A 16,813-nucleotide genomic window follows, 5' to 3' on the forward strand; every position below is an offset into this window, starting at 1 on the left:
CTGGTGACAGTGGCAAGTCCCTACCCTGCTCCACTTGAGATCTGTCCCCAGAAGGACAAGGTGGTTTCTACACCATGGAGTCTAAGGCGACATCAATTTAATGACATAAGCTGATGCTCCTACACTATCATTAAGGTGAGAAAACCCCAAAGTTGGATCCTGATTCAACATCTGTAGCTCATGAGGAATTCTAGAACAGCTAGCTCATGAACTCTCTTCAAAAAGCCAAAGAACCAATCAAGCAGGATTTAAGGGTATCATGGTGCCAAAAAACTCTAAACCTGGCAGAAAGGAGTCTGTGATCAGACCATCCCACATGTCCAATAACTGCTGGCAGGACAGTATCTGACCATGCAGTTGGACTGACCCCCACCCCCGTGCATCTGTGAGGAAAATGGCTGAGAGAGATCTTCCTGTGTGGCAGAATCTGGGGTGGCCATCTTGTTGACTGAAGCACTGGACATTCTTCTAGAAAATGAGGAGACCCCTACCAGTGTTTATAGCTTCCCACTTAAAAAGCCACATTAATCCTAATTTTGTTTACTGAACTGAGGAGATTTAAAGTAGGCCTTTGGAAAAGTTTTGGTGAATACAGATCACCATAAACCACTACTACAAACAAGATTGTTGAACATGTCTATCAGCCTCTAAAGTCTTTTCTGTCTATCCCTTCCTTTAACTTGTTTCTAAGCAACCCAACCCCTAGACAACCTGTGAGCTGTAGTCTACATGCATACATTAGCCTTTGTTTTCCTGGGGCGAATATAAATGGAATAATACAGTATATATTCTGTATCTGGCTTCTTTCGGTTTACATAGTTATTTTGAGATTTATCTGTCTGTGTACATCATAGATGTCTTCCCTGCTCTCACTCAGAGCTCTGTGTCATTATGTGGATATGCCACAATTTGTTTACTCACTTGTTGGCAGGTATCTGGGTTATTTCCAGTTTGGGGCCTGTCTTAGTTAAGATTTCTACTGCTGTGAGAAGACACCATGACCACAGAAACTCTTACAAAGGAAAACATTTAACTGGGGTGGCTTGCTTACAGTTCAGAGGTTTAGTTCATTATCATCATGGCAGGACATAGCTGTGTGCAGGCAGACATGGTGCTGGAGAAGTAGCTGAGAGTCCTACATTTTGCAGGCAACAGGAAATGGTCTGTCTCACTGGGAGTACCTTGAACCTAGGAGACATCAAAGCCCACCCCCACAGTGACACACTTCCTCCAACAAGGCCACACCTCCTAATAGTGGCATTCCCTATGAGCCTTTGGGGGTCAATTATATTCAAACTACCACAGGACCATTATAAATAGAACTACTAGGAACATATGGGCACAAGTGTTTGCGTGGATGAACACTTTTTATCCTAGATAAGACACAAGGACAAGATGGTTGGGTGGAGTGGAGACAGGTGGATCCCTGAAGCTGGAACCTTGAAGTTCACTGGCCAGCCAGTCAGCTGAATCAGCGAGCTTCGTGTTCACTGAAAGAACTAAAAAAAAAAAAAAAACGTGGATAGTGATTGAAGACATCAGCCTCTGTTCTCCATGTGCATGTGCATATAACAAGGAAAGAGAAAGCATGCAGATATAAACATGTTTCCATTTAATTAGCCATGAGACTGTTACTGTTGTCTCTAGCTCCTTCCTTTTTATCACCCATTTTGTATTTCCCCCGCCCTTCCCTCTCAAAGGACCAGGGACTCTGTTGCCTCGGGGTTTCGTTTGCTTGTTTCTGTGATGGCCACTGGGCACAGGCCTATTAAAAGAAACCCCAGAAAGACATACTTCTCTTTGTGTACATTTCCCTTTGGTGACTAAGACAATCAGTCCAGGCAACCCTTTATGCCTATTGGTTCAATAGCACAAGGAGCCTCAGTGACCACGTGGCTGCCCCTCATTCTGTTTTGAGACATTTTTCTCTTTGGAAACTAACATTCAGCAGAGCTCATGGTTGCCAGGAGGAGAAGTGAAAACCTGCTGTAAGTGTGTAATTGGATACAATAGCAGAGAGCCAGACCCACTTCCCCTTGATTCTGAACTCAAGATTCTAGTCTTGTGGGAAGTAGTAAGGGTCTTCCCCAGAAGGCCCCGGGTTCTCTTTTCTCAAGGAGCTTGGGGGCCTCTGGTCTTGAACAGGAGCAGAGGCCAGGACTGTCTACTGCACTTGGGCCAGGTGTGTGTGGCTTCCTGACCTGGAGGGTTTTCTTTTGTAGGCCAGGCAAAATTCTCGGAGCATCCCTTGCGTTCACTCTCAGGAACACTATGGTAGTGTACAGACCACCTTACAGGCCTCTGTAGGCCAAGCTGTCCTGAAGGTGGAGGCATCCACTTCACCTTTGCTGACCTGGGCTGCTGCTCCTTCTGCCACTCTGAGGTCCCGTCCCCAGAAGGCATGCCGATGTTCAAGGCTGTACTATCTTCCTGGCCAACCAGGGAAGGCTGCTACTCAGCTCAGGGCATTTCTTCTGCTGTAGTGAGGGATACTTCTGGGCTTGGGATCGAACTAAACAATAGCAAGATGAGAGCTGCAATCCTGTTTAGATTATTTATTTATTTACTCATTTATATATTATGTGTAGATGTTGTTTTCCTGTATGTACGGCTATGCCACATGCATATCTGGTGCCATGGAGGCCAGAAGAGGGCATTGGACACCTGGGGACTGGAGGCACAGGTGTTTGTGAGATGCCGTGTGGGTGATGCGAATCTAACCAGGGTCCTCTGGAGGAAGAGCCAGTGCTCTTAACTGCAGAGCCATCCCTGCATCTGTGAGGACTGGGATCTTCAGACCATTTTCTAGGCTTTTGTTCAAGGTTGAGTGATATTTCCTAAAGATAAGGACTCTCTGATCATTTTGAAGTATGACAGAAGACAGTGAAATGTTGGTGTCTCATGGGTAGTGTTCTCAGGAGGAACAGAAGCCAGGGAAGACCCGGGTCCTCTCCTATGTCATTTGCATGACTTTCCTTTGAGGACTGCCAATATCACCATCAATTTCCTTCTGTTAAATTTTAGGCCTGATTTCTTTTTCTTTTATTTTATCAGCATTCTTGCAGCCTTTACCCATCCCATCCAAGCCAAATTCAGTGGCAAAGCATACTTGGTGCTGCCCTGATGGGCAAGTTATCTTAAAGAGCAGGGGCCTTTCATGTCAGCCTCTACTGGAAGGATCTCCTGGCGGGGAATTACACAGAAGCATGTCCAGCTCCAGACAGGCGGCACTCACAAGGCAAAACACGAGAGTGAGCTCCGCAGAGAAAGCTTCAGAGTCGCTTGCAGGGTGGGAACATCTACCGTGAACAGCAGCAATGATTGTCCCGACAGCAAACTCTCCAAGCGCGAAAGAAAGCAAACTTCCTGAAGTGGTGTGTTTGAACTTTTATTTAGAAGAAAGAAGACTTCTTTCTTGGTGTTTTCTCTCCCTGTAAGATTCTGCCTGGCATTAAAAAAAAAAAAAGTAGCTTCTGTCCTGGAATTCCAGAGCAGGGACGGCTCGGTGCTCCTGGCCTGGGAACCTCTTCTCCTGGGTGTGAGCTGCCCTCGGCATGCCTGGCTGTATGCCAGGGCTACCTGGGAGCAGCTGCCTAGCAGCTTCCGTAGTGTATGCAGGTAAAGCACATTTGTGCTGGCCATCTCACCTGTGCCTAGGCTGCAGAAAGGTGAGCTGTCTGAAACACAGAATTCCAAAGGTGAGCTGTCTGAAACACAGAATTCCAAAACCAGAAAGAAGTAGAGATGCTTGCAGAGAAAAAAAAAAAAAGCCAACGTACATTTTAGCCACAGACAGGCTTTCCTGTCTCTAACACAGACACATGTTCACACATGCATGTACACATGCATGCATACACACATGCATGCACACAGTCTTCACATACACATACATATATATGTGTGTGTATATGATTTACTTTTTTTAAAGATTGATCTCATTTTTAGGACGGGCATGGTGGTGTAAGCCATTCCAGCACTCCGAAGGCAGAGGCAGGCATAGCTCCATCAGTTCAAGGCAAGTCTAGTCTACATAAAAAATTACAGTCTACATAATGAGACCCTATATAAGAAAAAAATCTCATTTTTAACTATTTGTAAATGCATGTGTATGTGCACATGTCTGCAAGTGCTGGAAGAGGCCAGGACATTGGACCCCCTGGATGTGGAATTACAGACAACTCTGAGTCAGCTGCCATGGGTTCTGGAAACCAAACTCAGGCCCACTGGAAGAGCAATATGCATTCTTAACTGCTGAGCTGCCTTTCAGCCTCTGCCTTAGGGTTACTATTGCTGTGGTAAAACACCATGACCAAAAGCAGGTTGGGGAGGAAAGGGTCTATTTGGCTTACACTTCCACAACACAGTTCATCATCAAGAAAGGTCAGGACAGGAACTCAAACAGGGAAGGAACTAATGGAGGTAGGAGCTGATGCAGAGGCCATGGAGGGGTGCTGTTTACTGGTTTGCTCCCCATGGCTTGCTCAGCCTTTCTTATAGAACACCAGGCCAGGGGTGGCCCCACCTACCATGAGATGGGTCCTCCCCCATCAATCACTAATCAAGAGAATGCTCTAAGGCTTGCCTGCAGCCCAAGCTTATGAAGCATTTTCTCAATTGCAGTTCTCTGCTCTCAGATGATGCCAGCTCGTATCAAGTTGGCGTAAACTATCCAGGACGACCGCCTCCGCCACCTCTTTTTGCTGTCTTCATATTTTTGTCTTCTTCTCGGACCTTGCAAATCCCTGATGTAAATCTCTTATTAATATTTATTTTCACCCTTGCTTCCTGTCAAAGATAACTGCTGCCTGTTCATCTCTAGATGACCATGACAGTTTAGGTTTTTCTTTCTCATAGAAACCAAATTTGACTCCTTTGGGGTGGTGGTTTCTCTGTGTAGACCAGGCTGACCTTGAACTCACAAAGATCCACCTGCCTCTGCCTCCTGAGTGCAGAGATTAAATGTGCATGCCACCACCACCTGGCTTATTTTTTTTCTTTATTTTTTCCCAGCCTCATAGCTGGTCTCAATTCACTCCAGTTTAATGAATTTTCTGTCTTGGATTCCTTTATCCAAATCCAGTTCCAGCAGTTGATATTTTAACATTTATTTTGAGGGAACCAAGCTCAAATCATAAGCAGTATGTAAATGTCCAAATTTAGGAGAAAATGCCACAAACAGTTTTCTAATGACTTCATGGCTTGCAAGATGATTGAGCAGAGATCCTTGCCACCCATATAAAGATGGAAAGAGAAAACTAACTTCACATGTGTGCCCTGATATGTCCCTGTGTGTGTGCACACAGAAAGAAAGAAAGAAAGTTAGATTTTTCCCCTTAATTCTTGACTATATGGCATGTGCCACCAAGCCTGATAATCTCAGTTTAATCACCAGGACCCATATGGTGGAAGGAGGGGCCTGTCTCCCTCAAGCCGTCCTTTGACCTCCCCACGTGCCCTGTGGCATGCATGGGTCCCAGCACATACATCGACACACCCACACTAAATCAATATGTATGATCAGTAAAAAGAATTGGCATTAAGAGGCTGTTGGGATTTCCCCCAGCAGAGTGGGTGTGAGGCTGTGGGCGACTCCAGTCTTGGCTCACACTGCCTGCTTCCTAATTGTGGTAAACAGCTCTTCAGATGTCAGTCATGTGCTGCCTCTTCTGCAAAAGCTTCTTCTGTTGTCTCTTCCCATTTTTTTGATTGGCTTATGCTTTTAGCTGTGGGACCAGAGAGAAAGACAGAGAAGTTAGGGTGACGGGCCACAGGAGGGAAGGGCACTGTCGCCCTGGACTGTGGCCTCTGCCAGCAGAGACGCAAGAACTCTAGCACAACTAGCCCTCACCACAGAGGCCCCCAGTAACATTAATCTTCTGCACATGTACTGATATTTAATGCTGAAAAACAATGAATCTAGTTTAAAGGTCTGGGAGTATATGAGCTTGGATAGGGCCTCATTTCTAACCCGAGATGTTTCAGGAGAATCTCCAACAAAACTGTCTACAGCGAAGACCTCCCGCCTCCCTGTGCCCTGGTGGGCTACACTTTCACATTAGAGGCTGTAATCATACCAAGTGCGCCTCAGGAACCACCAGTGAACACAGTAACTTCCAGCCCCACCCAAGTCCTGAGCTGGTCCATTGTAAAGAGCATGCTCTCGAGGGTGCTTCCTTCCTCGTCCTCCTGCTCAAAGCTTGTGTTATTGCCCTTGATAAGGCTTCCAAATACTGCTTTACTGAACCTCTTTTCAGCACCAAAGTCTGACCCTGGTTCAGCCCGAGTCAAGGTCCTGAGGGTGACTCTTCCGGCTGCTGAGGGTCACAATGTGGCGGTATGTCTCCTTTACTTGGAACCTGCACCCAAAATCTCTCTCTCTCTCTCTCTCTCTCTCTCTCTCTCTCTCTCTCTCTCTCTCTCTCTCTCCTCTCTCATTTTTTCATTCAGCAGGTTTTTATTACGTAGTACAGGCTGGCTGCTTTGAATTCATGATCCTTTAGCCCAAGCTGCCAAATGCTGGGATTACGTGTATGGACCACCACACCAACCTAATATTTTTGTGTTTTGTTTAAAATATTTTTCCTACCTCCGGGAATAATATTTTTTGAGTAATAAGTCAAATGACTAAGGTAATGCCATGTTGTTGTTTGTTTTCTTACTCTTTTGGGGGCCTGCCACCCGGCTCCCAGATAAATCAGACACAGAAGCTTATTCTTGCTTATAAATGCCCGGCCTTAGCTTAGCTTGTTTCTATCCAGCTTTTCTTAAATTATCCCATCTACTTTTTGTCTCTAGGCTTTTCCTGTTCTCTCACTTCTGTAAATCTTACTCTTACTCTATGGCTTGCTGTGTAGCTGGGTGGCTGGCCCCTGGAGTCCTCCTCTTTCTCTGGGTCCTCTTTTTCCTCCCAGATTTCTCCTATTTATTCTCTCTGCCTGCCAGCCCCGCCTATCCTTTCTCTTGCCTCGCTATTGGCCATTCAGCTCTTTATTAGACCATCAGGTGTTTTAGATAGGCACAGTAACACAGATACACAGAGTTAAACAAACGCAACATAAACAAAAATAAAATAATATTCTGCAACAACGCCATACTGTTCTGACCCCATTTTGTGTTTGCTTAGACCATTCTCAACCCTCTACTCCTCCTTCCTCTAATGTCACATCCACCTTGACAACACATTTGAGATTTCCATGGATTGACCATGGTCCAGATGTATTAACCAAAATTAACATGTTATGTCTAAAAGAACAACTACGCTTTGCCAGGAATGGACATTTCAAGGCTCTTTGACCCTCATCTAACGTTGATGTAAATTATGGCCTTTGTGGGTTTTGACTTTAAAAATGCTGTATCCCTGAGCTCAGGCACCAAGAGACTTTGCAGAGGCATGAGCCCACTCTGGGTGTGGCCATCAGTGAAAAGAACTTAAAAATGTTAATTGGCTTAATCAGCATAGTTGGCAATGATCCTTACAACAAGCACTGGTGTCCTGTTGCCTGTGAACACTTGGCTGACAAAGAGGAAAGAAACCTATTGTCTCTTAGAAGCCAGATAGTTCTATAGTATGAACACCCCCCTCTTTTGACTCTCCAGAGAGGCTTCCTAACTTTCTTTCATGTCTCTCACAGAGGACGTTTGTTATAAGCATTCTTTCCTTTCAATTTGCCATGTGTCGTTCACCGCAGTTAAGGAGGCTGGACATACCACACCGAAAAGTCAACATTCTCAGGAGCATGAGAATGATTCTGTTATTTGCACTCCACGCGACAAGAAAGTTAAACTCTCTATCTGTATTTCTCACAATGAATTCTAAGTATTTTGAGGGTTTCCTCACATTATTATCAGGAAGGGAATGTTGAGGGCCTGGTGAGACTGTTCAGTGGTTATTAGCTCTTGCTGCTCTTCCGAGGACCTGAGTTCAGTCCCCAGCATCACCTTGGGTAGCTCACAACTGCCTGTAACTCCAGGGGACCCACTATCTTTCTGGCTTCTGGGGTAACTGTACTAATGTGGACAAAGTGACACACACTGTATTAGTTTCTTTCCTGCTGCCGTGGTAAAGCACTGTGACCAAGACAACTAATGGAAGTGTTTATTTAGGCTTCCAGAGGATTAGAGTGCAGGGTGGCAGGTGGGCGGGGACAGTCTCTAGACTTGTGGTTACTCTTTTCCTTTGTTTGTTTTCTTTGCAGGGGTATTCCTCAAGGAAGTATGAGCATCCTATGGGTGACCCAACCTCTGAATAAAACAGACTCCTTCTCCCCCAGCAGCCATTAGTTGCCACCTTAGGAGTAGGGCCTCTTGAGTCTCCTGCCCATACTGGAACATTGACTGGCTTGATCTTGCACAGGTCTTGTTTGTTCAGGTAAGTACAGCCACTGTAAGTCCATGACATGTTGCCATGTCATGTCCAGAGTGTGTGCCACAACACTCCTCCCCATCCTCCAGGGTCATTCTTTCCCCTTATTCTGTGGTGTTCCTTGAGCCTTGGGGGAGAGCGGTATGTGAAATAGACGCTCCACTTAGGGCTGAACTCTCAACAGTCACTCATGCTCATCATTTTGACCAGTTATGCATTTCTGCGTCATCCGTCACCACTACAGAGAGAAGCTTGCTTCACTGACCACAGCTGAAAACAGCACAAGTTCCCTCTAGGATCTTCCAGCTTTGTTTGTTTGTTTAGCAGATTGATAGAGTCAGGCATGGAGCAAACTGTAGAGCAGACAAAATTCAATTGGAAAGCAGTCAGTTGGGGCTGGAGAGATGGCTCAGTGCTTCAAAGTGCTTCCTGCTCTTTTACATCCTCTCCTGGCCTCTGTGGGCATTGCATATACATGGCACACACACACACACACACACACACACACACACACACACACACACCCATATTTTAAAAACAAATCTTCTTTCAAAAAAAAAAAAAGAAAGAAAGAAAGAAAGAAAGCTGTTAGTACCATAGCATGCACACACTGAGTAAGGTATTGCTGTCTTTTCCTCCTATCATTCTACATAGCACTTTCCAGCCCTGTAACAGTTACCTGGGAAGGAGGGAGTTTCCAGCTCCATTTTCCTGTGTCCAAAGGGTTTTGTGTCTGCAGCAGGGAGTCTTACCATCTAGTTTTGCTGGGCAACCAAGAGAAATGGCAACTGTCCATTTTGTTCTGAGGTCTCACTGGCCAACAGCTCTTAGGGAGGGATCTCATGCCTGGCACTGGGATTTTTGTTGAAAACTCCTGGCTTCTGGGAGTAGCATTATTCACTCACGCAGAGTTCCTCCATCAAACTCCCTTTGAAAATTGTTTATTTTTAAGTTGTCTTACAAGTAGTTTGTTTCCACAAGGCTTTTCATCCATTCTTAGTTTGGGTTAGCCCTCTCCTCTCCCTCCTCCCCTCACTCCAATCTGCATAGACCTTTAGGCCTAGTCACCCTCCACTTCTTATCACATGTGTTCTACTCTTCCCTTCCTCCACCCGAGTCTCTCCACCGGCCTCTCATGGGCCCTTTCTAGCTTCCTGACATACCTTTACATACTCAAAATTAAGCACACAAATCTAAAACATTTCAGCTAGCATCCACATATGAGAAAACATGTGGCATTTGTCTTGTTGGTCCTACGTTACCTCATTTAGTATAATGTTTTCCAGTGTCATCTATTTACCTTCAAATTTCATAATTTTACTTTGCTTTATAGCCAAATAAAATCCCATGCTGTGTGTATCGGCACCATGTTTGGCTGATTCCATTTCCTAGCCATTGTGAATGAATTAGCAGCAATAAGCATAGCTGTGAAAATATCTTCATAGTGGGATGTGGAGTTCTTTGAGTGCGTGACCAGGAGTGGCTGCGAGTGTTACAGCTCTGGAGGGAAGTCAGGCTATCCCTGGCGCTGTAACTGGACAGCTCTGGCAGGAGAGGTATCCTGACTTATCGGGAAGTCAGGCGATATCAGTATTGCTGGAGGCAAGCTGGTAGTGAGTTATCCATCAGTTGGAACTGTTTGTGTGACCTCCTCCCCCAGTGGGCACCAGAGCATCCCTTCTGCCTTGAGTGTCTTTTTCAAACTTTCCCCTAGGCCAGATTCCTCTGGTTCTTTCTGTTTCTTTCCATACATTTCTTTCCCTCTTGGTCTTCTACAAGCATTATTCCGGCTTACTGTGTGCTGGGTGTTATGCCGGGTTCTCTGACTCTGACCCACGTTAGAACAGGTATGCTTAAATAGGAGAGAGGGGATCAGGAACCATTGTAGTGGTACATGCCTTTAATCCCAGCACTGAGGGTGGGGACAGAGGTAGATCTCTGTGAATTTAAGGCCAGTTTTGTTTACATGGCAAAGCCCAGGCCAGCCAGGGTGACAGAGAGAGACCCTGTCTCAAAAAAAAAAAAAAAAAGTAAAAAACCCAAACAACAACAAAACACACACAAACAAGCAAAAAGGAAATGTGCACTCAAGACAGATGTGGTCTCCTCTCCTTGGTCTACATGGCTGGAAGACATGCCTTCCTGGGTGGTGGGTCCCACTAAACAGTGATAGAAACCTTTCTAAATGGCTGGTTCTAATACTGATGCCATATCACCGAATGAGGAACTTGTAATAACAAGTTGCTGTTTTTGTTTGCTTTTTTGAAACAGGGTCTCACTATGTAACCCTGAGAGGGATCTGGAACTGTGTAGAAGGGTGGTCTTGAACTCACAGAGATCCTCCTGCCTCTGTCTCCCTAGTGCAGGGATTAAAGTTGTGCACCACCCCACCTGCTTTGAAGAACTTTTGAAAACCCAGTGTTGGGCTGGGGAGATCGGTTCAGCCTGGAAAATGTTTGCCATGGAAGCATGAGGACTGAGTCCAATCAGCTCGCATTAAAAAAAAAAAAAAAAAAGGCTGAGTGCGGTGATGGGTGGTAGGTTTCTCAGAGGCATAAATGAGAACACTCCCAGCAGAAGACTGGAACACAGTAGATAAATGTCAGCTGAACAAATAAGTAGCGGGTTTTTGTTTGTTTGTTTGGTTGGTTGGTTTGTTTTGTTTTTGTTGTTTTCAGCTTAGCCAATGGTGGTCAGTTCACCAGCTTGAGGCACTGCGAACGAAAGGCAGCAGGATCTGCCTTGGGCCCCAAGAGAAGGATATCAAAGACTTCTGCACGCTTTAAGTAGCCCTGCTATGGAAGGTGTTCACTCCTGGGGTGCATTGAAGCTTTGTAGGTCGGCCTGGTCCTGGAAGCAGCTTGGTTCCCGTGGCCGGTCTCTAGGGGGCGCGCTAGCCCCAGCCCGCGCCTGCACTTGGCTGTGGGGATGAAGGGATGGAGCCGCCTCTGCGCGCTGCTGCTTCTAGGGCAGAAGGCTGTGTGGCTAAGTCCTGTGCGTCTTACTCAACAGAGTAAAGACAGGCTCAGTTTGAGTAATTGGCCTAAAGTCACACAGCTAGAGGGAATTAGCCATCTGGTAGCTAAAGTGTGCAGCCTGCCAAGGAGCCAAGCGGCTTTAGTCATGGGCTAAGCAAGGAGAGCCAGCCAGAGCAGCCACGACAAACCGTGCAGCAGTGCTTCAAAAGACCTAGAAGAAAATACTTTCTTATTATTTTAATGTTTTGTTTTTTTTTGTTTTTGTTTTTTTTTGTGAACCCAGGGCCTCACACATGCTAAACCCACACTTTACCGCTGTGCTACACCTCCAGCTCTCAAGAAAGGACTTTGAATGTCCTCTACTTAGAAAAACAGTAAATATTTCGGGTGATGGGCATGCTAATATCCTGGTCTGGCGTGCGAGCTGTATACAGCTATAGTGACCATCACACCAGCCTGGGAAGACAGCTCAGAGAAAAGCTTGCTTGCTACCCCCTCCCCCCAACCCGGAGGACCTAGGTTAGATCGCTAGAATCCACACGGAGGAAGGAGAGAAGTTCTTATATGTTGTTCTCCGACCTTCATACAACCGCCATTGGCACACTACATTCACACAACAAATAAATGTGACTTTAAAAAGCCCACACCGTACTCCCATAAATGTTCAATTATTTATCAATTAAAAATAAAAATGAAAAATGCCAGTGACATTGACAACATGTGTCTTAGATACTGTTCTGTTGCTGTGAGGAGACACCATGACAAAGGCAATTTAGGAAAGAAAGCGTTTGATTGGGGAATTGCTTGCAGTTTCAGAAAGTTAGTCCATGGCCAATCATCATGGCGGAGAGCTTGGCAGCAGACAGCCGTGGTGCTGGAGCAGCAGCTGAAGGCTCACATCTGATCCACAAGTTATAGGCAGAGGAAGAGCAAGGACTGCCCTGGATTTTTTTTTTTAACCAAAAGCCCACTCCCAATGACACACCCCTCCGACAAGGCCACATCTCCTCACTCTTCCCAAACAGTCCCACTCACCTCCATCCACACCTTCCACCAAAACATCAGAGTCGGGGGTAAGCTCACACTGTGCTGTGGAAAGGCAGACCTGCCCCCACGCAGTCACCAGGACACATGGTCCAGCAGAGCAGCCCTCGTAGGAGAAGGGCAGGGAAAACTTATCAGAGTCATTCTTGACAGAGGCCGTGCCCACACAGAGCCTGCCAACGCTTTTTGGAGTTTATGTGGTTTCTTCAGTGGTGGAGATTTGTTTTGTGAGGTGAGAGCATTGAAATAAGGTCTCCTTATGTAGTCTGAGCTGTTCTCAAACTTGCAGTGATCCTCCTGCCTCATCGTTCCAAGCACTAAGATGTTACAGGCATGAGTCACCACACTCAGCTGTGCACAGCAGTTCTGTTGAGGAGAATTAGAGCACTTACAGGAGGCAAGGGCTTAGGTCTGCCGTCCAACCCTGTGGCTGAGGTCCTGAGTCCCTGTGTTGTAAGATAAAGAATACACACTACTTTCTGGCTCTGCCAGTCTCTTTTGTCACAAACTAGCATCGTTAGTTCTACAGCCTGGAAATGCCTCCGTTATCTCTCCCGTCAGCAACAAAGGTCACAGGCATAATGATGTCCATGTGCAAGAAGACTGTCCCGAGTCTTCCGGAGAAGCGCCCCGGGGCCAGTGAGCTCCTGTTGTGTAGGTTAAAGGACAGAAGTGGACTTCCTGCTTCTGAAGTCTTTCCAAGGCCTATTCTCTTCTGATAGCTTTGTGGGTAGACGTCACCACCAAAGGCTTGGTAAATATCCGTGCTGTCGAGTCTCTTGGAAGACGCTTAGAGATAAAATCGTGGAAGAGTAACATGTCTGAGAAGACTTTTCAGGCCTTGGTCTAGCTGGCTGGAGTCAATCCTCTGCTCCGAAGGAGGTCTCCATGTCCTCGTCACAGTTCCTACCTAAGCTCCTTTCCCCAAGCTAGGTGTCCTGCATCCCAGCCTTGCCTGTCACAGCGGCTTGCAGGAGCAGAGATCACAGCATCAGCATCAGATGAAACAGAGTCAGGGGCCAGCGCTGCTGTCCCCAAGCTCTGTGCATGTGGACAAATCCCCTGGCTCCTGAGAGTTGTTTTCTTTATTGGGAAAACGAGGCCAGAAATACGAGTGTCCAAGATCCCTCAGGGCACGTAAGAGGGTTAGATATGGAACAGCAGCACGTGGAGTATGATAAAATAAATGCTGGGTTTTTCTTTTGTAAGAGGCACTTGTATTTTTGTAGACACAGAGTCCAGTTAATGAGCTCTCATATGGAGAGTTCAAAGCTGGCCTCGGAGAATGCTTGGAAGTCCAGTTTGCCTTTCTACGGCTGTTGATTGTAGCCAGTGGGCAGCTGGCAATGGGGAAAGGTTTTTCGGTCTTTTGTTCTTCTCCTCTTGTTAATGGGGAAACCATGCTATGCAGAAATTGTAATCTCATGCATCAGTTTCCTGAGGGCTGGAATTCCTCATGGGCACCATCACCAGTGGGAAGGAGTTTGATACCAGAAGAACTCTTAGAATGTCTCAAATACTGCCTGATTGAGCACTAACACGCATTCTGATTCTCTGGCTCATTTGACTCTGGAGACATTTAAGTCAAATTTTGAAATCCCATGTCAGAGGTGAAATGACTCGCCATGAAACGGCTTCACCCTGGGGGATGCAGCCTTTGGAATCCAAGCTTTGTGCTTTTTCACCATGCCCCTAGGCACACAGGCAGCTTCCATCCTGTCCTAACTTTTGCTGTCTTGAGTGTGACTGTCATAATTGCCCTAGTCACCCTGGCCAATGTTTTTTTTTAGACTAGTCTCCCAGCACATTGTAAGTAGATACAACCATTGGAGTGGACATGTGGAGTTCCGAGCCAGGAATATACCAGGAATATACCGGACTCTTGACTTTCTGATATTAGGTCAAGATAAACCAGGTGGTTTGGCTTGGATGAGTCATGTTTGCGCATTTTATGAGACCTTTTTTTAAATTTATTTATTATTCTTTTATATACATTAGTGTTTTGCCTGTATGTATGTCTGTGTGAGGGTGTCAGATCTTGGAGTTACAGACAGTTGTTAGCTGCCATGTGGGTGCTGGGAATTGAACTCAGGACCTCTGGAAGAGCAGTCAGTGCTCTTAACCGCTGAGCCGTCTCTCCAGCCCATTGTTTAAACCAAAGCTCAGACACCCATCGGTCTCGCGGCCTCCAAGGATCATACTTCTATCTGTGATTCCCCAATAAACTGCACTTTGGACAGATTTGAATCTGTCCACCTCTTTCTTTGTGTGTGGGAGAGGAAAGGGGCTACACATGTGTGCATATGCTTATAGAAACTAGAGGTCAACCCTGGGTGTCATTCCTCGGGAGTTATTCACTGACCTGGGTTCCCTGCTCAGGCTAGGCTGGCCAAGGAAGGAGGGCTCCTCCTGTCTCTCCCTCTTCAGCTCTCCGATCATAAGCACACACCACCACACCCCACTTGCTGCCTGAGTTCTGAAGATTTAACCCAGATCTTTGTGCTCCCACAAGAGGCTTTATAGACGGTTATCTTCCTCCTTCCTGCCCTCCCTCCCTTCTCCCCTTCCCCCGTCCCTCCCTCCCTCTCCCTCCCTTCTTCCCTTCCCCCGTCCCTCCCTCTCCTCTTCTCACTCCCATTTTTCTTCTCCTCCTCCCTCCATCTCTTCTTCCCTATTTTCTTTTCCTTTTTGGTTTGTTTCAGGGGGTGGGGGCGTCTTGCTATATACCCTAGGCTGGCTCAGAACTTGCAATCCTCCTGCCTCGGCCTCCTGGAAATTCAGGTGTGATCCTGATAGCTAGTCTTCTGTTTTTGTTCTCAAAACATTTGGGGGTGAGCTATGATGCACAGGGGTAGTATTTGGGGGCATCCATGTCATCCTTACTGTGGCCCACAGTGGCCAGTACAGCTTTCCTACAGGAGGCCATCTTAGGCCTCAGCCAGGAGCCATGGCAGGATGCGGTTCTGACTCAGATTTGCACTTTCCAGCCGACCTCTTGGGCACATCTCAGCTCTGTGCCATGAACAAACTGAATCTTTGACCTCACCCTGCGGACCTGCTCTACCAGCCTTCCTATCACATTGCCGTGTGGGATGCTGCCATCTGCCCACTTCCTCTTCCTGGAAATCTGGCTTTTCCCACTTCCTCACCCCCAGTCCACCACCCTGACTTCATCATTCCTCACTGAGAGGCAGTTCCATCTACTCCCTCTCTGCTGCTCTAAGACTTCGACTGGCAGCCAGTTCCTCAGGAGAGTGTATTAGAACACAGGTTTGGGACCTCATGCCCACGGCTGCCAATATTGGCAGCAGATCTGGGGTGGACCCAGAGTGTGCTTTGTGCTGGAACTACGCTTTGACAGCTTCTGATCTACAAGAGCCTCCTAGTGCTTGGAAGTCCCCTCGAGTCTCTACATTGCAGTCTGAGGGATCTTTTCAAAATTCTCCTGGACCACTAACTTCCCGGCAGTCCTATAAATATAAAACCCTTCTTGGAACTTAGAGACTGTAGACCCACGTCCCTGTAGACAATACACAAAGCCCCACTGGAGGTGATGCCACCCTATTAAGAACCTGCCACTCTCTTGGTGTTGCCACCATTAGTGCCCCTGTCACTCTGGCTACCTGATGTTGTGTGACAAAATTTTCCTGGGAAGATGCAACACACATGTCTGCTCAACTCAGACAGGGAACCCGTGACAAACCAAAGTATGTATGGATACTACCTAAGACGGACTTGGTGGACTACTGAGTTTTATTGGGGTTACTTACAAGAGCATGGGGAAAGTGATCCATTTATCTAATTACTATCTGTCAATAAAAAACTTGGAAGTCAGATATCGGGATAGGAACCTGAATTATCAGAGAAGTGGCACAGAAGCGACCAGTGACCTCCCATCTCTTTCATTCCTTCATCCAAAAGGACTGAGACCCTCTATAAGCCCCACCCTACTATTTCCTGCATCTCTATCTGTCCTCAGTCCTCCAAAACCTCTATGGTTAATTTTGGTCAGTTAGTATCTAGCCCCGCCCTCTGATTCAAAGCAAATTTTATTGCCAGAATGTGATCAAAAATATCACACAACAGGAAGGGGTTCTTACAGGAGCAGAAACGACTCAAAGACAACTACATCACCAAAACCCGCTGCAGCATGGATGGCAGCTCACAAAAGCTGGGAATATGGAGCTCTCTGCCCAGCCTGAAGACAGCTCAACAAGTTAGACTGTGTCTTTTCCAACTGACGGAATCTGTCTAGACCCCTTCCAGGCAGCTGGGCTGGTCTCAGAGTCTTCTTTGTGGAGTTTTTATTGCTTAGAGGGGTCTAGTGAATCTGCTCAGTTCCAGGGACTCCTGAAGCTATTTTAAGTTGTTTCCCTTCCTTCTTAAGAATCTTCGGCCAGGCGGTGGTGGCGCATGCCTTTAGTCCCAG

This window comes from Peromyscus californicus, unplaced genomic scaffold, assembly GCF_007827085.1.
Source record: "Peromyscus californicus insignis strain IS unplaced genomic scaffold, ASM782708v3 Scaffold_12__1_contigs__length_115047231, whole genome shotgun sequence".
Taxonomy (NCBI): Eukaryota; Metazoa; Chordata; class Mammalia; order Rodentia; family Cricetidae; genus Peromyscus; species Peromyscus californicus.